The sequence below is a fragment of the Anser cygnoides genome, chromosome 12 (assembly GCF_040182565.1).
Source record: "Anser cygnoides isolate HZ-2024a breed goose chromosome 12, Taihu_goose_T2T_genome, whole genome shotgun sequence".
Taxonomy (NCBI): domain Eukaryota; kingdom Metazoa; phylum Chordata; class Aves; order Anseriformes; family Anatidae; genus Anser; species Anser cygnoides.
Window position 1 is genome coordinate 2029603 of NC_089884.1, and position 19841 is coordinate 2049443.

The 19841-nt window shown below is 55.5% G+C and overlaps 1 protein-coding gene across 8 annotated transcripts in view; it reads right to left on the reverse strand.

Moving 5' to 3' along the window:
- Positions 1-19841, reverse strand: part of ZNF469 (zinc finger protein 469) — a 229524-nt gene that overhangs the window by 52162 nt on the left and 157521 nt on the right. Inside the window, exon 1 of one of the 8 annotated variants that reach the window (XM_067004294.1) lies at positions 6998-8712. The exons of the other annotated variants lie outside the window; for them this stretch is intronic. The gene's annotated coding sequence lies outside the window, so the exon portion shown is untranslated. Of the gene's footprint in view, positions 1-6997; positions 8713-19841 lie in introns of those variants that run through there. 8 annotated transcript variants of the gene reach the window in all.

A 19841-nucleotide genomic window follows, 5' to 3' on the forward strand; every position in this document is an offset into this window, starting at 1 on the left:
CCCACAGGAGAAGGACACCCCGCGGGTGCTCCCCCTTGCCACGCAGCTCCCCGGCACGGGAGATGAGAGGACACCTCGCAACCGCTGCCTAACGCCGGGTAATTGTTTAATTGTTTTTTTTCCCTCTAAATTACGAGAGAGGAAAGTCCATATTTTTTCAGGACTTGCCTTTGCATAATAAGGCATGGCGCAGGGAGAAATTCTTTATTTATGCGCAGCACAAACAGGCTCGCTCCAAAAGCTTCGCACCCCTGACCCGAGCCCGGCCGCAGGTCAGGCATCGACCTGTCCCCAGCTGTCCCCCTTGGGGCTGGCGCACGCTCCTGAGGCTGCCCATTCCCCCTGGGGACACAAGGGTGACAGCTTTGTGCTGCGTCCCACCTACAGCTGCAGAGCCAAGGCTTGGAGGTGCAGGATGCAGAAATATTTATGCCTATTTAATGCTGCGTGGGGTGGGGAAAGAAAGAGGACATCCTCAGGGAAGAGGAGAAGGGTCCCTCACCTTCGTGGTGGGAAGCTGGAGAGGAAGGGGCATGGCAGGAGAGTGTCAGCTTGGCCCAGAAATGCCAGATTTCTGCCGGCACAGAGACCAAACCCTAGCAGGAATGTCAGGAGAGACGTCCAGAACATGATGTTGGCTCCTGAACCATCGGTTCAGGGCTCCTGAGAGGTTTCAAAACCAAGGGGAGCAAACCTCAGTCACACCAAGTGAAGGTGGCTTCAGCCCCACGAAAGCCACGTGGGCAGCTGATGGTGCGGACCGGAGCCACGTTCCCCCACACCACACCAGACCCTATTTTTGGACCTTTCTCCCCAAACACGTCTCACCTCCACGGTGCCCATGCCCGTGCACGAACCCAACCTGCTCGTATCCTCCACCAGCGCATCACCCAGCCCGGGCCAGCCCCAAAACCTGCCCGCGGAGGTGAGACCCTCCCGACACGGGTTTCTGAGGAGCAGCAGCAAAGCCCAGCGCCTCCCCAGCTCCGCAGCTGGACCCGCTGCGACGTTCTCCCTCCTCCGGGGAAGCCAGGGCATGGAGTGGTTACGTTCGGATAAACACTGACACATCTTCTGGAGCAGAAGGCAGCTCTCAAAATACACAGCAAAAAGGGGGAAAACGAGAACCGAGCTCACCAACCTAAACTTTTAGGGGGAAAACCTGCTCAACGGAGTGGGCTGGAGGCCGTGGCCCTGATCTCATTCCTTCCTCCCTCAAATCCTGCTTCTTCTTGTCTCCATCTTCTGCTGTTTATTCCCTCCTGCTCCCCTGCAGCCTTTTCTGAGCAGCTGCCCTTTGCTAGTAAACAGCACGCTGCCCTGGGGCCAGCTTTCCCAGCACTAAAAGCCCACTTATTTCTGTTTGTCTTGACAAAACAGTAGCAGATTTGTGCTATAAATCCCCATTAATGGAACAATCTATGTTGGCTTGTTCCCATTAGCACTTTCCAAAAGAGAAAACCCCTCTGTGCGTGCACATGCGTGTGAGTGTGCACACATCTCCCTCTCGCAGCCAGCAGCCAGGGCTTTAAATTCAAGATCTCCCCCTTAAATGCCAAAATCCATAAGCAGAATCTAAATATTTCAAATCCCCGAAATTTAAACACGCAAATGCCTCCTTGCATCATTTTCTAGGAGGCTTCTTTCAAACAAAAGCCTGATGCTTAGTCCGTGCACATGCTGATCATGGAAACGGGGAGCACAGGAGCATTTGTCCAAAATACTCGGCTACACAATAGGTGTTGCACAGGCACAAATCAGCTTTTTGCATCGAGGTGAATGAAGATAAACCCACCACGTGTGTAGGTTCTCAGTCCATTGCCAGATATCCGAAATATCCACTGAAAACCAGCAAAATGAACGAAGTGAGCTGGGTGAGCCCAGTGCCCTGATGCTCAGCCCCAGCCTTGCTCCACGCAGCACAACCCCGCAGTCTTCTCCAGGGCATCTTCCCTGGGCAGAGACTTTTCCAGCAGGAGCAGTGGGTTTTGGGGTGCAGATCCTGCATTTCACAGCAGACTGACTCCGGTATGACGAGAGCCGTGGATCCCCAATACGACGCAGCGTGCACCGAGTGCGCCTCAGCTCGATCCAACCAGTCCCTAGAAGATCCGTGAGCATTTGGGAAAAGCGAAGCCCGTAAAGGGGTTTTGCTTGAGGGAGAGAGATGAGCAGGGGGGATCCGTTCACTACAGCCCCCTGCGTTTTCTAGCTGCCACTGCAGAGCAGATCTTCCAGCAGCCTCCCAGGGGATGCCGCAGCAGCATCCATCACTTGGGTGCCACGCAGCTCACCCGCAGCCTGCCATGTCCCACTCTCACTGACTTGGTCTCGTCCGTGTTGAGCTCCAGAGACCTGCTTAAACCTCTTGATGAAAAAAACGCATTAAGAACCTGGTGGTGAAGGGCTCCGGGCGAGCACGGAAGGGTGTGGAAGCAGGAGAAGCGGTACCAGCACCGCAGCGTCCGCGCCAGCACGGGACCAGCGGAGCCTCCTGTCTCCGTCCTCTCCTCTTCCCTCCTGCCCTGCCTTTGTCTGTGCAGGGGCTGACTGATGGGACTCATTCTGGTGGGATTATCCTGATGGGATTACCCTTCGGGGGTTCATCCTGATGGGACTCATCCTGATAGGGTTCATCCTGGTGGGGTTCATCCTGGTGGGACTGGCCTTACGGGGTGCATCCTGGCGGGATTTGTCCTGCTGTATGTTCGCATGTGGCAAACAGGTGGCGATGTTGTACTCCAGGATTTCAGCTTCCAGCCCCAAAAGCCGGGCTGCCGGCAGAAAGCCGCTCTCGGAGGCTCCCTGGCCGCGTCCCCCCAGGGGGATGCCCTGGGGAAGGTGTCCCCTGCCTGGGCTGCTGCCACAGGAGCTGCGCCTGGGAAGCACGGACCTAAAACATTACAAAGTTTGGAGCAGAGAGAAAAATCTCTGCAGCAGAGCAGGGATGTGCCCTGTGCAATGACTCCTGTGCACGGCAGCCAGCACTGTGCTGGAGCATGGGGCCGCAGAGAATTTTGTGCACCAAAGGCATGGGCACAGTAGAGCAGAAAATCGAAATCTGGTGTTTTTTTGCACCCAGAGCCACTTGCAGGTGCAGCACAGCCAGCGGCAGTCATGTCCCTGCCAGCAACAGAGCCAGCGTCCTGGTGTCCCCTGTGCTGGAGCTCGTCCCTGACACTCCTCATCCTTTGGAAGAAAAGGAGGTGGAAGCTCGTGGAGAAACTCTGAACCTTGCCTTCATCGTGCCTCCAGGAGACATCCCTGGTGTAGGACATGCTGAGCAGGTCGCAGAGCAGCGCCAAGTTCCTGCAGATTGGTGGCATTTCTTGAGCAAAGCCCTTGTGGCCACAGAGTCCTCATCCTGATGCCAGATGATGGAGAGCAATGGGAGAAGGGGCTCCAGGCGGTACCGGGCTGCAGGGCTCCATCCTGTCCCCAAGCACCACCTGTGCAGAAACAGGCGAGCGTGCCGTGGAGGTGACAGCCCAAAATTCGGGGTGAACCTCAGCAGGGGAGGCTGAGGCTGCAGCAGGAGGGCTGGGAAACGCGAGGCAGCATCCAGAGGCACAGCAAGGAGCAGCAGGATGAAAACTGATGGTGACGTGCAGGGTAAGGAAATGATTCCCAGGGTGAGGTGAGATGGGCTCTGGGCTGTGGGCTGTGTTTAAAAGCAGATTTAAAAAAAAAAAAATCTTTTCCTGGAGGAATTCTCTTCTTCTGCTTTTCCGTGTGTTTTTACTGCCTCTTGTGCAAGGACCTCTGCATTTTGCTGTCCGACGCACAGCACACATCCCCAAAGGCCCATCTTGCAGAGAGGACACGAGTCATCTGAGGTCACCGCCAAACCTCTGCAGAGCTCAGGACAGAGGCAGACACCTTGCAGGTCCCCTCCACCGCCCCCAAATCCCATCCTCGTCTTACCACAGCGACCAGTACCACGGGAAAGTCAAAGACACAGCCTACAGGATGGCAAACACCGACCCTTTTCCTTGCAGAAACCAAGGCAAGCAGGTGGAAACGCTGCAGGTGGCAGCCCGGCCACCCTCACTGTGCTGTCACACAGGGCAGAGCGGTGAGCTCTGGCTGCTGCAGAAGGAAAAGTCCCCCAAACCCTCTAAATTACGGGAGCACACCTTGCCAGAAGAGCAGGGAATGTCCCAGCAGGTGAGCTGGGACAGACGGACGTCTGCCATGGACGCAGGCTGCCGATGTGGTTACTTACACAGAGCTCAGAGCAGCACCAAGTCCACCCGCACGTGGAAGCGCCTCTGCTCGCACGATGCCTTCCAGCCTCTCCACACCAACAGCATGGCAATCCTGGGAAAGCCTCCTCGGACACCATGCATGCAATAAAACCACTTTTTTTTTTTTTTTCCCAGAGGTTTGCAGAACAAAGGCCAGCTTTGCTCTTGCTTGATATTCCCTCGAGCCCTGGCAGTGGGACGGGCATGCCCGAAAGCCAGACGGGGCTCCTGGGACCGCTCGCCCAGCGCCTGCAGCGGGAAAGCTGCAGCTGAAATCCCCCCTGAGCCACCCAGACCTCGAGTTTCTGCACAAAACCCAGCACCGAGCACCGCCGGGCTAAGGCCCTCCTTGCTCCTAGCTCAGCAGCTGAATTCTTCTCAAGCTGGCACGTGGTCAAGGGTCGAGGACCTGACCTGCAGTGGGGTGGCACAAGCTGGCCGGGGGTGGCAGCTGCGGTCCAAAAAGCACACAGGAACAGCTCAGGGCACTTGAACTGCCCAGAAACTAAGCTATTAAAAAAAAAAAAGCCCTAAGAACAGAAACACGTAAATCCCAGTTTCTTGCCCGTGTTATCTAGCAGCCAGAGCAATGCGCGTTATTCGAAACCGTCATAAATATTAAGGGATGTCTAATCTCCAAGGGCCAGCAGATTTGATGTGTGGATGCTGTCATCTAGGAACGAGCAGGGAGCAGCAGCCATGCACTACTGACTCACACGGCAGAGATGCTGGGAATCAGCTGCAGTTCCCCTGTTTTCATAAGCTCACGCATTTTATTTGCCTAAGGTTGTTGGTAACTGTTGCTTAGTAGTGGGCCACTGGCCCTTTAACACCTTTCTCCTCCAAGGACAGGCAGCCAAAGTGGCCGGCGGACAATCCGAGGGTGTTTAAGGGCCATGGGATCGGGGGCAGCTCCTGCTAAGGGACTTTCGGGTCCCTGGGCGCCTCGGTCCCGAGCGCGGTGCAGAGAAACCGCAGCGAAAATCACAGCAGCGGAACCGTTCCTGGCACGTCTGCTGGCTGCAGCACAACGCGAGACCCTGCTTTAAACAACACATGTTTTGGGGTGTATTCAGCAAATATCCCCCCTAGAGCGCAGGGCAGCCCGGGGGGGCCGTGCACGAGCGGGTCCCAGCACCCAGGAGACCTCCCCAGGGGTCACCGGGGACTGTCCGCACCCAGGGTCCTTCCGCGGGATGCCGGCTCGCACCCACCAGGGCAGGACGAGGGAGAGAAGAGGGGAGGAAATCCTCCCTCACTTTTCTCGTATTTAATTAAAGCCGCGATTGCAGCAGAAAATCTCAGCCCGTGCAACGTCCCCAGGTGCCGAGCTGGGCGCGAAGATGCTGTCCTGCAGCGCGCGGGGACGGAGCTGCATTTCCCACGTGCAAGGGCAAATCCTGGCGGGACGCCGGTGCCACCGCACGGTGCACAGCCAGGGCTGGGGCCGGGCTTCAGCGAACGGAGAGGTGTCAGTTTTAGAGTAACCCTCATTAAGATTTTTTTCCAGATAGAACTGGATACAAGGAAGCACGACGCTTCGGATAGAAGATTAAAAAGTAATCGTGTCGCCGATCTCGCCGGAGGTCCCCGGGCCCCAAAGATTGGGTTCTGACATTATAATGCTGCGATAGCGTGGATAAACTCGAGGGATGTTATTTAAAGCAGCGTTATTAGAAACGCAGCGCATCGCAGGAATTCACAGAAGCCCAGAAGCTGGGCGTCCGTCTTCCTTGACAGCTCTCAGTGTCACAGGCTGGGATGTCTCTGCAAAAATAAAAATTAAAACTACTTTGGGGCAGAAAACACCAAATCTGGGGACCGACCTGGAGACCGGCGGGGAATCCGTCCGTGCGCTGAGCTCGCGGCCGGGTCGTCGGCTCGCTCCGACCGCCGCACGGCGATACGTTCGTCGCCGGCGTTACCCGAGCGCGTCGCACGAGCTCGTCGTCACCTCGAAGGGGTTAATCACATCTGGCGAGGAGCGAAAGCTCTTCTGCATATTTTTCTTTCGTTTACCATAAACACAAATGCATGTTTTCACGGTGCGCCTTTTTTGTAAATTAAACAACTTCGCCGAGTCATCAGCTCCAGCGCGGAGTTGTCTGCGTAAGAACTGCTGGATTTAGCCTTAAGGCAACCGGGTAACTAAAACTCCTCTCTGCCCTAGGTTTCGGATTTATTCCACGAAAGCCGTTTTTACAGAAAAGGTAGGACCTGAGCCTGCGAGCCGCCGATGCTAACGTGCACACGCTTTAGGAAAAAAGGATGAGAAAAGTTTCGCACAATTTCTCCGCCAAGCCCCGAAACAGGAGGACAACATTATTTAACGTTATTAAAATCGCCGACGTATTTTCAAAGAGGGGCTGCAGATCCCCAGAGGGACTGAGCGAAGGCAGCTGGGTTCCGGTGTTCCTTGTGGGATTTGGTGTCCCCAGGGGGCAGGATCTGCCCCTGCTCTGCCAGCTCTGGTGCCCGGCGCGGGGCTCGGGACATCGCTGGTGCCACGGGGATATCTCCGGCCCCGTGGGGACTTCTCCAGCCCCACGGGGACATCTCCAGCCCCGAGATCCCGGCACCGGAGGAAACTTTCCGGATGCGGAGGCAGAGCGAGCGCGCAACGCCGCCGATTCCAACCACCGCTGCCACCGAAAAAGCCCAAATCGTCCCCCTCACCCCACCCCCAGCATTTCCCCAATCCAGCGGCGACACAGAGAAACCAAAGGGATTTTCCAAGAGCGTTCCCTCACCTTTCCCTCGGAGACGGGAGCTGCCCTTTGCTGTCTTTCTAGTCTCCCTCTGCACTATCTCCAGTCTTCCCGCAGCTCCCGTGGAGCTGGAAATATCATCAGGCTCCGGCGAGGCGCAAAGCCGGAGCGAAGGAGCGCGACATCCAGGGGAGTGCCGCACGCCGGGCAGCCCAGCTCCGACCGCTGCCGTCGCCTCGCTGCGAGCCCCCGTCCACCTGCACGGCCGTTCGTGCAGCCCGGCGGTACGACACGGCGTGGAGCAGGCATGAATCCTTCGCTGGTGTCTGCTGATGACTTCACTTCATTAGCATGCTCCTGATAGTTCTCTCTGACTGTCTTTTACTGACTTTAAGGCTCTGCTAATCAAAATACTGTAGCGCTTAACTATTTCCTGGCTCCGGGGTTTTGAAAGGCGAAGCCCCGCGGGGTAAGGAAAAGCCAACGGGGGCAGAAACTCGAACCGCCTCGTGCCCCAACCTCAGCCCCGGTCTGAGACTGATGTGTGCCGGGGAGGTTTGCGGCTAAAGGGCTGCGCCGTGCGCCCTGCACGCACCCGCAGCGCTCCTCTGCCGCGCGGGACCTTTTAGCACAGGCGGACGCGGCGAGGAAAGAGCCCTTCCACTTTCGGGGACGAGATTTCCCCCCGCGGAGCCGGGATGGTTTTATTTAAAGGCAGCTCGGGCAGAGGGTGCCCGGGGCACGCTCGCGAAGCCGTCACCGTGTGTATCCCCGCGGGACGGGGTGGCGGCACCCAGGGAGGTCCCAGGCGGTGCCACCCTCCGGCAGTGCCACCGCTGCGTGCTGGCGTGCAGGGGGAGCAGAGCGAAGCTCACGCTCTGAGAAAAGCTGGGCGAGAGGAGGGGCGAGCAAGGCACGGACACGCGAAGCAGCTCTGGCACGTGGGGCAGCGCCGAGGACGGTGCCCGGGGCTCCCAGGTGCCAGCCCAACGCTTTCACACCACGGTTTCTCGCTGCTTTGGAGTCCATGTCAGGTTTTACTTGAACTAAGAAAAACGGGAGTGGATTTTGCAACGGCAGGATAGAAAAAAAAAGAAAAGAGAGACTGGATAAGGCTGTGTGCAGCTTTCCCTGGGTGCCTGGCGGGCACCTGGCTGCACGTACTGGTTGTGCACCCCATGACGACGGACAACGGAGTTTCCATGCGTGCACACGCCCGTGCCCAGCAGTGTTTGCACGCGCACATCTGTGCCCATGCCCCCTCTGTGCATGCAAGCACCCACGTCCCTGCACACGGGGATGCCCCAGCCGTGCACACGCGCACACCCGTGCTGGCGCGCGGCTGTGCACACGCGGGGCGGGAACGCCGGGTTTAACCTTTTCGGTGTCTGCCCCGAGCACCCTGCCTGTCCCCAGCTCCGCTCCCCAGAAAACGGGAATAAAACCCCCACGCCTGCGCTCTCACCCAATTAACGCCCTTTGGTTATAACGAGAAAACCGGCCCCCAAAAGCTTTTACTAAAGGGCCGACGTGCGGCCGGGTAACCCAGCGCGGAGCCGCCGGCGCAGGAGCAGCTGTGGGGTCCGGCGGGCTGGGGCCTGATTCATACCCAGCAAAATGAGGTCAGGAGCGGATGAGTCTCTGAACGTTCATTTCTTCACACAGGAGGTGACCCACATTTTTTACCACTGATTCACGGCTCAGCTGCAGACACGGCTATCTTTAGCCCCGGAGAGAGACACGGAGAGGCCGCACACCACTGCCAGCCCCAGGCCCCTCCGCAGAAGCCTTCTGGGGGCGATTATTTTTATGATTATATACCTTCCCCTGCTTCCTACGGCTTCTCCTGGAGGAGAGCGAGACCAGCTCCAAACGCACGTTTTCTGCTCCAGCTAAAAGGAGAAATCCTGCCCCGGCTCCCGGGAGAAGGGCGCATCCCCGCGTGCCGGGGAGCACCCAGCGGGCGCCCACCCCGTGCAGCCTTTTTTTGGGACCCGCTGGACCCGGGTCCAGCCACAAAGGGTCAGGAAATGGGGAGAGGGGGGGTTCCAGCACCCCCCTGCTAGTGGTGCCACGTGGGTTGATGGGACCAAGGAGCTGCCAGCACCCACCTTGCAATTGTCCCCGAGATGAGGACCAGCAGCTGTCTGGTCAACGCCCCGGTCACCCCCCCAGAAGACGGGGGCTCTGTTTATGCTGATAAGGGCAGAGGATGCTAAACAAATCTCCTTGCTGCTCCAGCTGCTCCCAGCAAAGCTCCAGGCACTTTCCCGTGCAAGAGAAGAAGCTCTTGCGGTTGTGGCCGCATCCAGCACCCAGAGCGCAGTTGCACAAACGATAACATTTTAGCAATGTTTATCCTTCTCCTTCAGGGCGGGATATTTTTTTATCTGTTTTCAGAGCCCTGGAGCACATGTTTACTTTTTTGCGATGAGCAAAGTCTCCAGCGCTGGCGTGGGGGAGCCTCCAGCACGGGTGTGAGGGTAAGCCTGTGCTTAAAGGGCTGCGACTAAAAATGGCTTGGCTTTTTTTTATTTTTTTTTATTTTTTTAAGGCCAGGCCGCAACACAGCAAACAACCAGTCCCCGGCCCTGTTACACGACAGCAATGCGCACAGAGCCTTGCTGCCTGCAACCACCAACCTCCCTGGGCAGAGGCTGGCAGAGAGAAGCGGGCTTTAAGGCTGCCCCTAGATGGCCCAATCCTGACCACTGCAGACACGTCCTTGGCATAAACTTGGCTTCTCTCGCTGCTTTTGGTGGCCTCCCATTGAAGGCAAGTGGTTCCCAACAATTCTTTCATGGATGTCGGGAGGCAGTGGCTTCAAAGCCATAACGCCCAAGCGAAGGTGCTCCGACAGGAGGAAGCCCAGGCATGCATCCTGCTTGCACCTGTGGCGTAGCCACAAGAAATTCAGCTTTTGCTCTGCTCGAGAGCTAGCGTGGATTAGCAGGGGGGGATTTTAGGCTCTTCCTGACTTTTTCTGTGCATGGACAACAGCCCCACAGCCCCATGCCCTGCCAGGTGGGGATGGTTGGGGCTCCCTGTCCGTCCCACGCTCCCTCTGCCCCTTCCCTCCTGTCTATATGGAGCATGACTCAACTGTTTCACAACGAGCATGAGTCGGGGAAAACCGGAAAAAAAAAAAAACCATCCCCAAACCAGCAGCATGTGCTCTCTTAAATAATAAACATATAAAAATGTTAATTAAATCATGCTTTTCAACGGAGAGCGGTGGGAAAATGCTTTCACACGCTGCCGAAACCAACGCAGCCTGCTTTTCTGTGCCTCCTCACAGCCATAAGGATGCAAAGACCAAGCTGGATGCGGGGCGCACACTGCACGGGGCTGCAAATCGAAGAGGGACGCACTTTTCTTCCTCAGGAAGGCATCTTCTGCTCCGAGGGAGGATGAGGATGCCAAATGACTTAACGTGCCATGAACGTCGCTCTGAGCGAGGCTGCGGTAAGCAGAGATATGAGGCCCAGATGTTTGATACTGGCCTCTGATTCCGTGCGTCCACAGCCTCACGGTTGTGCTCATGAAGCTCGGGGAAGTTGCAGGCTCTGGGGACTCTCTCCTGGGAGCATCACCCCTCCAAAGGGGGCATGAGTGCAAACCCAGCCTCGCAATTCGCAAGCGTAACTGCGCTGCTTGAAGCACGAAGTGGCTTTCTGGTTCCCTCTCTGCTTCCCCAGAGCACGCCCCATCTCCCCCAGAGCTCTGTACCGATGCCACCAGCAGCAATTACAAAGCGGTTTCTGTTACATGAACATTTCCGGAACAAATCCCAGCGGCAGCACAGCCCCCTAGGAGGGCTCTCCAGCACAGCTGCGGGAGGTTGCCACTCGGAGTGACTTTACTGCCTGGTCATTCCCAGGGCTCCCCTTCTTGCGGCATTGCTCATGCTGCTGCAAGCTTCTCGGGAGGGTGTCGGCGTGAAGCGTCCCCGGCTGTCCTGCTCAGTGTCCTGCAGGCACGGGACCAAAACCCCGCACCTCCTCCAGAACCCGTGAACATCAGCCGTGCTTCTCCTGGACACAACGGGTGAAGGCCAAGCGTGGATGCTCGGTGCCCACCAAACTTTCCCACCCTGCGTAATCTTGACCAGGGAGGGGACAGGGAGGTGGGTGACAAGTGGCTCAGAGCCACAGGGTGCCACCCGTCTCCTTGCTGGCTCCCCTGGCAGCTCCGCCGACGCTGCAGCGCTGCGGGTGGCCAGGTGCCAGGGACACCCGGGGAGCGCACGGCCGCGGCTCGACTATCGGTAGGGAGCTCCTCGCCAGCTGCTGCCTGGCACGGCGTCTGCTCCACCGCTGCTATTTAAAGCTCTGAGCACTCAGGGAAAAAAAACACAAAAAAAAAAAACACAAAAAAAAAAAAAAAAAAAAACAGAGAGGGAAATCACAAGGGAGATGGAGGTAAGCAGCAGCGAGAGTGGCACGCCTGCCGGGGCGATGCACGCCGGCACTTTTCCTGGGATGCTTCCAGCTGTTTTCCTGGGACTCTCTGAACGCCTCCTGGCCTCTCTGCTGTCCTGAAACTGGGTGCATGAGCTCCCAGGGGGCTTCTGCAAATGTGACTGTGTTCACCTTCCTGCGCTCTGCAGCCTTTGGAACCCGCTCGTGAAGCTGCCGGTAGGACAATAGCTGAGCACGAGCCCGTGGACGGGCTCCAGCCTGCGCCAACGGTGATGAGAAGCCGGAGGAGAAAGGATGTGGTAGCTTCCTAGAAACCCAACAGCCACTGTGCACATGGTTTCTGAAGAAGGGAGGAGGCATTCAGTGGCCTCTGTGTTGTGGGGAGATGCTCCGGGACAGCATTGAAGTGGGATGAGCCAGACAAAAGCATCTCAACAATACCGCTCTGAGACCAGACGTGAAATCCGAACAAACGGTTGGAAGTCACCCAGCAGGAATAATAAGGCATGTGCGAGAGCTCACGGACTCCCAGCTGCTTGGAGAAACCCATCCGGGGCGCCATCCCCAGAGCTTTTTCCTGCACCCTGCTGCAGACAGCTCATCCCACCCTCAGCCCCAGCACCCAATGCTGGCCTTGCAGAGCCGGAGGAGCCCGGCCCTGCTGCCTCCAGCCCTCTGCTGGTCCTCCTGGCCCTTGGCAGAGGGCGAGATCCTCCTGTGCAATGCCATGGGGAGCCCTTGCGATAAAATCCCACCTTCCAGAGCATGGCTATGGTGGTTGCAGTGATCTGAAGCTCCTCAAGGAGCATTTCTGGCAGTGAGCCCCTCCTCACCGTGCACAACAGCCCCAGTACGGGGGTGCAGCCCGAGCCGCCAGCCCCAGGTTCCCACTAGCATGATGTTTTTTTGGAAAAAACCCCAACCAAGCACCACAAAGGGACGGATCCAGCCCCTCATCATCGTGCTGCTGCTGCCCCCAGCTTCTCCAAACGCCCCAAGGTGGCTGAGAAAGGGAAGCGATTTAACAGCACCCGGCCAGCTGTCCCCATCCTGGGATGTGCACGTGCTTCAGCAGCCCCAGAACAATTCCCTGCACGTTGTCCTCACCCTTCGGGAGCTGGACAAACCTTTCTCCGTGACCCTTTTGCCAGGGTTTGTCGTCTCCCATCGCTTCAGACAGTGGCCGCTGATGAGGGTTGGCAGGAAGAAGTTTTTTGATGGAGGAAAGCTTGGAAAAGCTGCAAACTTTGTTTTGCATGGGACTGGACCGATATTGCTGATGATTTGCAGAGGGGGACTGAAGAAACTTTTTTGGTCATCTAAGAAGCAAAGGGAGCTTGCAAACACCTGCTGCCCAGTTGCTTCCTACCCAGCAAAATGGACATGATCCCCTCTCCTCTCCTCTCCTCCTTATGTGACCCCGCACCGCTGCTGGGGATGTGTTTGTGGAGACAGAGCCGAGGTTTTCGCAGCCGGCCTCCAAGATGCATTTTCTTTGAAGAAAAGGGCCCCTGATGCCGCAGGGTCCGAGCTTTGTGATGTCCTGGAGCCCAGCCCAGCACCGACCCCATGCGAGCTCCGTCCCGGTGTCACCAGAGCCAGCGCTGGAAGTGAGCACGAGCCAAGGCTCCAGCACCAGGGCGCTGGGAAAAGCCACCCCTTCTGCTCCTGCTCCCCGGCACACACCCGGCTCTCCTCGGTGTCATTCCCACATCTCAGAGCATCACCATCTGACGGAGCCTGTATAGGGCCAGGCCTTGGAGAAGAGCCACCTCTAAGCATTTTCAAAAATCAAGGGCTGTGCTACTCGTTGCCTTCCTCTTTTTTTTCTTCTTTTTTCTTCTTTTTTTTCTTCCTTTTTCTTCTTTTTTTTTCCTTTTTTTTTCTTTTTCTTTTCTTTTTTTTTTTTCTTTCCTTTTTTTGGCAGCTTTTTAATGACTCCTACCACCAAAAACAAAGGAAATTGCATTAAAAGGCAGTGCGTTAAAATAGCTTTAAAGGCTTGACTCTCACTGACACCTAGAGCTCTAGCACGTTTTGCCAGAGCGTGAATCATGCACAGATTATCGGCCAGCATTGGTGATTTCCATTATGCAGCCCAAAGAAGCTCAAACCTTCTGCTCTGTTTGCGCAGGGCTTGGCACAACCTGCTCGGCTCCTGTCCCGCTGCTGGTATAATTTCGTTTAAAAGCCTTTGACTGTTGTGGCCCTCCAAAGCAATCGAGTCAAAGGTGGAGGGGGGGTGGGCACAAAAGGGGGAAAAAAAGGCGTTTTGTGTGGCTGGCCCAAGACGTGAAACGGAAATCTTCCAGCACGGAGCGGAGAAATCGCGTCTTTCACAAACACACGTGGTCGTGGAGAGGGAGAGGGGTTTGCTTCTTGCCTTATTAACCTCAGAGGCAAAGAAAATTTGGCGAATTTTATAGAAGTGGCGTCTTGGTCCGCTTTTAGGAGAATTCGGAGCAGTTTAGTTCATCCATCCCTCCGTACCTGGCCCCAAAAAGCTGCTTCCCCCCGAGCACACCCGGACTTTTCAGCGCTCACCCACATCCACGCTTCCCCAGCAGACCCTCCCCGCCATCCCGCCAGATGGGACAGAGAAAGTCAGCCAAAAACACAGCCATTTCTGGGGTATTTTATAAAGGGTTGGTTTGTAATGTTCGCTCCTCGACACATACAAGAGCAACAACAGGGGAGAAGTCGGTGCTTGAAACCGGTGCTAGGTCAGAACAGTTGATTTCTAATAAAAACGCAGTTATTGCCTGATTTTGGAAGGGAAATGAAAATGTTAAGCCTGGTCAGATGAGGTGTTTTCCCTTCCAGATCCCACCTAGGGTGGGAGGCAGAAGCATGCAGGCAAGGTCCCTGCCCCAAGCGGGCTCCGTGTCCTGGGGCAAGCCGGGGCCAATTCTGCGCCCCCTCCTGCCGGGTTGTTTTACTCTAGTGAAACCTTCCCAACCCCTTCCGAAGCAAGAAGCACCGCTCAACAGGGACCTGCAGACCTCAGCGTTACAAGGCAGCAGTCAAATCCCAGGGTGCTGCCCCAATTTGCTTTATTTTTTCCAGGTGTGATGATCCCAACCACACAGAGAGAAGATATTTGTGCCACCCGAGCACCTGCCTGCTGCCAGATCACCGTCTCATTTGGGGCACTGCTGCTGATGACCTCCTGGAAAACCTCTCCCCGGGAGCAGAGCAGCCCCCAGCGCCCCCAGAAATCTCACCTGGGGAATAATTAATTGGAAAATCTTTGTCTGCTCGGACCCCCGCCTGCCCCACGCGCGGAGCAGCCCGGCGAAGAGGCGGCGCGAGCTCCGGGCACGCCGCCCGGAAAAGCAGCGCTGGCTTTTTGTCGAAAAAAATTTTTTTTTTTTTTTTTTTTTGGGCAAAAACCTGCGAAAGCCGGGCTCGAAGGGCAGGTTACCTGCAGCAAGCACGCGGCGGTGGCCGGCTGCCAAACCGCTCCTTCGCAGCCTGCTCCTGCTGAACTTTCCAACAGCCCGCGGCCCCGCGCGAGCATCTCCTGCCCCGGCCGCTCTTCCCCGTCCCACCTGCGCCAGCTCCCCCTGCCCCGAGGGGCCCGGCGGCGAGTCGCGGCACGTGGGGCTTTGGAGCGGTTCCGAGACGCTTGCCAAGCCCGAGAGAGAGCAACCCCAGCGAGGTCAGGGAGGAATTTTTAACTCGGCTAATTGCCGGGAGGCAATTCGGAGACGGAGCGCGCCGACGCAGGCAACGCGCAGGGATGAGACGGAGCACGCGGGAGCAGAGCATTAAAAGCTACAGAAAACGTAAGGGGATTAGCTCAGGTTATTGTTATTATTATTGTTATTATTATAGGGAAATCACACGCTCTGCCAGGCTTTCTTGGAGTCCCAACATTTTTGTACCGCGTCCAGCCCTGCCAGCCTCAAGCATGCAGAAGTCATGAGTCAGGGTTTGAAAGGCGAAGTGATACTGACTCAAAAATAATTAGAGCGAAAGAAGAATTAAATACAGTTGCATCACTTGACTTTTTACCCTACTCTCCATCCCTTTGGCACGGTCTTGGTTCACCTTTTGACGTTTCCACTCACACCATTTTTTATTCGAAACGAATGGGTGCTCGTCCCCAGCCTTGCCTCCTTGATAAATCCCTTCCCTTGGCTTCCTCGGCCCCCGCCTCGCGCTGCCCTCCCTTCCAAGAATAATGGAAAGAGGAGACGGAGGAACTTTCCAGCGCCGCATCCAGCTTTGCCCGCTGCCAGATTATCATGATGATATTATATTAACGTGCAAATCATGATTGCTCGCAATAAAAAAACATGAAAGGAACAGAACACACGCGCGAGCGGGGAGCCGAGCAGAAAACGCGCGAGCTCCAGCTCTGCCTTTGGCAGGATCCGTGGCAGGGGAGGCAGCGGGGCCGGCCGGGCACAGCTCAGCCCCGGGCAGGATCCGGCCCCGTAGCCGCAGCCCCGATCCCGGGGGTCGCTGCCCGGTGCCGCTGTTTGCTCGCAGGGCTCTGAGAGCTGCCGGGGTTGGTTGGATTTGGGGGGATCGGGACTGAGTCAAATCAAATTCTTGCTGGTTTGCTTTCAAAGGCACGGTAGTCTCCAAAATGATCCCCTTTAGCAAAGCAAGCAGAGCCTCAGGAGGCAGGATTTCCACCCCTAAGCTGTTCATTTAAAGCGCTTATAGGTTCAGCCCTCTGACTTCTAGGTTTCCGCATGAAAAAACCCTGAAAACAGCAAATGTTAAATAACCACTTGCATTTATACAGGGCTTTCTATCCTCTGACAATCCCAAAGCTCCAGAGATTGATGCTACTTTATAAACTATTGACTGCACACACACACACGAACGCGCCACCGTTATTAAAGGAACATTAAAGCTGCAAAAGCAAACACGCCGAAGTTAGGAAATTCCAGAATTGCCGTTTCCTGGGCAACCTCAGAAAGCCTTCTTTGTGCGTTCGCATTTCGATACCTGCTCTCCCGGCCGGCCCCCGCCTGCCCCTGCAACAAGCCCGCTCCTGCCTGTGCTCGCCCCTCGTCTGCCCCGTGCCCAGCGCTCCCGGCAGGAAGCCGGCGCCGCGACGGACGGGTCCCTGCCGAGGGACAAAGAAGATGCTGGGTGGATTGTGCTGGGTTTGGGAGCTCTGCGCCCTGGCCGAGCTTGGGCAGGCGTGGATGGGTTGTGCCGCGTCCCCCACCCCCAGCACCATCAAGATTTGAGCACAGGAGGATGGAGACCAGGTCCCAGGCTGAGGTTGCAGAGTTTAGCTCAGAAGGGCTGTTTTCAACCCGTCTTCCGTTCATCGCTTCCCAAATCCCTGCAGCCCCAGCTTGTCGAAAATGCCAGCTTTCGTCCTACATGCATCTGCACGGTGCCGTCACATGTAGGCTGGGTGAAGAACAGAGGGGATGAGACCGGCTGAAGATTGGATAAAAGTGGACACAGCCCCACCAGGGCTGTTCGGGACAAACGCTGCTGAATCTGTCCCTGCGTTGCCCTTCTGTTCTTCCACCCACATCACCACTGGACCTGCAGAGCTGCTACTGGGAAAGACTGGAGAAGACGAAGAGAGAGGCAAAGGAATTGCTTTAAGGAGCCATCGCAGGGCCTGGGAGAAGAACGGAGGCAAAGCAGGGCTTGGGTGCACCCTGTGCCCTGGTGGGCTGCACACACGCGTGTGCACAGAGCGCCCGTGTGCCCTCGGAGGTGTGCAAGGGGCAGCGACGCACAGAGCGCCCGCTGCCTTCGGTTCTGGAAGTCGCAGCCTAAATTAGCTCCAGGAAAATCAAAAGAAGGTAATGAAGAGCAGATTTGGCCCTTAGCACTTTTTGTATACAAAAAAAAACAACACGTTTTGGAAACTAATTAAAGGCCCGTCCAACGCAATGCCGTTCCGCATCCAGACTGCCACGAATGTGCTGGCGAGCGCCGCTGCTTGGGGACGGGGAGGCAGCCCCAGCATCTCCCACCAGCCTCCGGAGGCAGACGCCGGATTTACGAGGTGTCAGGGAGAGGAGAGAAGGGAGCTCGCGAAGGATCGTCCCCTTCCCACGCGGGAAGCACGCCGCGTTTCCAACCGGGCTGAAGCCGATGGGAGACCTGGATTTGTGCTCGCGGGGAGCTGGCCTGGTGGGAAGTGGTGCGTGATGCTGCTGATAAAAAAGCAAGGCTGTATCAAGGCTTTGGAGCATGGTTTCATGCCTCTGCTGCACAAATAACACCAAATATTTGGGTATATTACCAAAGGAACCAGCACCAGCATCGCTTCTGCAGGAGGGGTTGGAGTGGGCTGGAGCTGGGGACCACCCCGGGGCACCTCTGGCTTTTCGGCCACCCTCACCCTCATTCGTGTTTCTCTTTTAAACAGAAAAACGCTCATTTCCTGAAAAGCTCAGCAAAGCTAGCCTCGAATGTGCCATGCTTTAAAAGCAGCAGAAACTGAGGGAATAGGGAGTCAGGAAAAGCACCGTGAAAGGGTCAAAGAGAGGCGTCACGGCCCTGAGGGCTGAGGAGAGTGGGTGCAGCCCCACGCAGGTGTTTCGTGGGTGCTCCCTGGGTTGGGTTTCGCCAAAACCAACATGTCTGGATGGAAGGAAACACATTTTTATGCCGCAATGTGGATTTTGTTACTAATTTCCCCATGTCTTGAGATCGGCCCAAATCACGGCGGAATTACAGGAAAGGAACTGGGCCGTAGCCACGTGCCGGCATCCCCATGTCGCAGCTGAACAAAACCCGTGCCTCAGCTTCTATCTCCAGACAATAACAGATAAAAATAATAAAATTGCAGGAAATTAAAAATGCATAATGTTTGTCACCACTTCTACACTACAGCTCTGATACATTTTTTTTTTCCCAGCAGAACCAGACAAAAGCCATTTTCTCTGCCTGTTTATTCTTGGTCAACCTTTAGAATTTCAGACGTTCTTAGGAGGAGACCCAGTAAGAAATGACCTTTCCTGAAACAACGATAAACCTTGTCTAACTTCTTTTTCCCATTTGTCTTAATGTTCTGTGTACTCGTTGGGATGTGGAGTCATTCTCCCTTTTTTATTTTCTTCCCCTCTTTTTTTTTACCGCCTCTGACAGAGCAGCCCTCACGGAGGAGGCTGAGTTTTCCATCATTTCTGGTAGCAAATTCTTTATGTTTGAGTTTGGTCTTTTGTGGCTTTGAAGCAGCAGCTCAAACTCCAGAAAGGGTACAGTTGGGCCAAGGAAATATGAAACATCGTAATATTTCTAATGTTAGAAGAATTTTTAAAAGGTTACATAGTGGAAAAACAAAATATGAAAAGCTTGTGGAAGGAAGAAGGTTCCTCGAATACCCCTGCCAGCCCCCCTGCTACTGCAAAAAAGGGCAAAAGAGGGGGAAAATGTCAAAAATGCCCCCTAAAAGCAAGTTTCACCAAACAGAAGGAAAAGCATTTTAAAGCCTGCAAAACAGAAAAGGATCCAAAGTGCCAAGGAGGTTTTTCTCAACGTTTTTCCCATAGCTGACCTACTCTAATAATCATTTTCACTCTCTTCTTCTGGCACAGCAGCCCAAAGCCGATGTGTTTATGTCACTAAAGCCGCCTATGTACTTTTAAAAACTATTTTAATGGAAATGAAGCAGTAATGGAAACATTTCTATTTCCTATTAGCTTTCCTAAAGCCCTTTTACTACAAAAACCTAAACTTTGGGCTTTGGCCGTGCTGACAGATGTCCCGCTTTAGCTCCGTGCGCTGTTGGTTTGCAGGGCTGGCCTCCCGGTGTCCCCCTTCCCATGTCCCCAGGGGCCACAGGGGGGCACGCTGGCAGGTCCCTGAATGCTGCCGAGAAGGGGACAGCCCTTGGCGGCACCGGTGGAGCAGCTGGACAGATGTCCTCTGCTCTACGCACGGGGATTTGCAAGCTTTACAAAGCATTTTTACTCAGCACCAGCACGATGCTCAGCAAACGACAGCTCCCCGTGGCTCCCGCAAGCCTCGGCACCAAAGGTGTTCCCTTTGGGTTTAGGGCACGGCATTTCAGGAAATATTTCATTTCTGCAGGCTGAAACAAAGCCAACGAGGAGCTGAGGCATCCGTGCTGCCCGTCAGCCCCGCCTGCCCCGAGGAAGAGGAGCCGGCAGCATCGGGCCACCCGCGCCAGCGCTTTTGGGCATGCGGTCCCTAAGGAGCTCTAATCAAAACCAGGCCCTGGCTCGTTCCCTTCTCCTCCTGGCTTATCAAACGAGCAGGATGTTGCCACTCCGTTCGCGAGCCAAGAAAAGCTCCCTTTCTCTCGCTTTTTTTTTTTTTTCAGCTGTTCTTTCGCTTGAAGAATGAGGTGGTTTATGAGGATTTTCTTCACAAGGGAAAAAATGCTTCAAAATATCAGACCGTGAAGGCAGAGAATAAGCTGATTTTTCAACACTTCAAAATTATGTCATGAAGGCCCAGAAAGAGGCTTTGGCTAATACATAAACACAGAATCCAATACAAGTTAC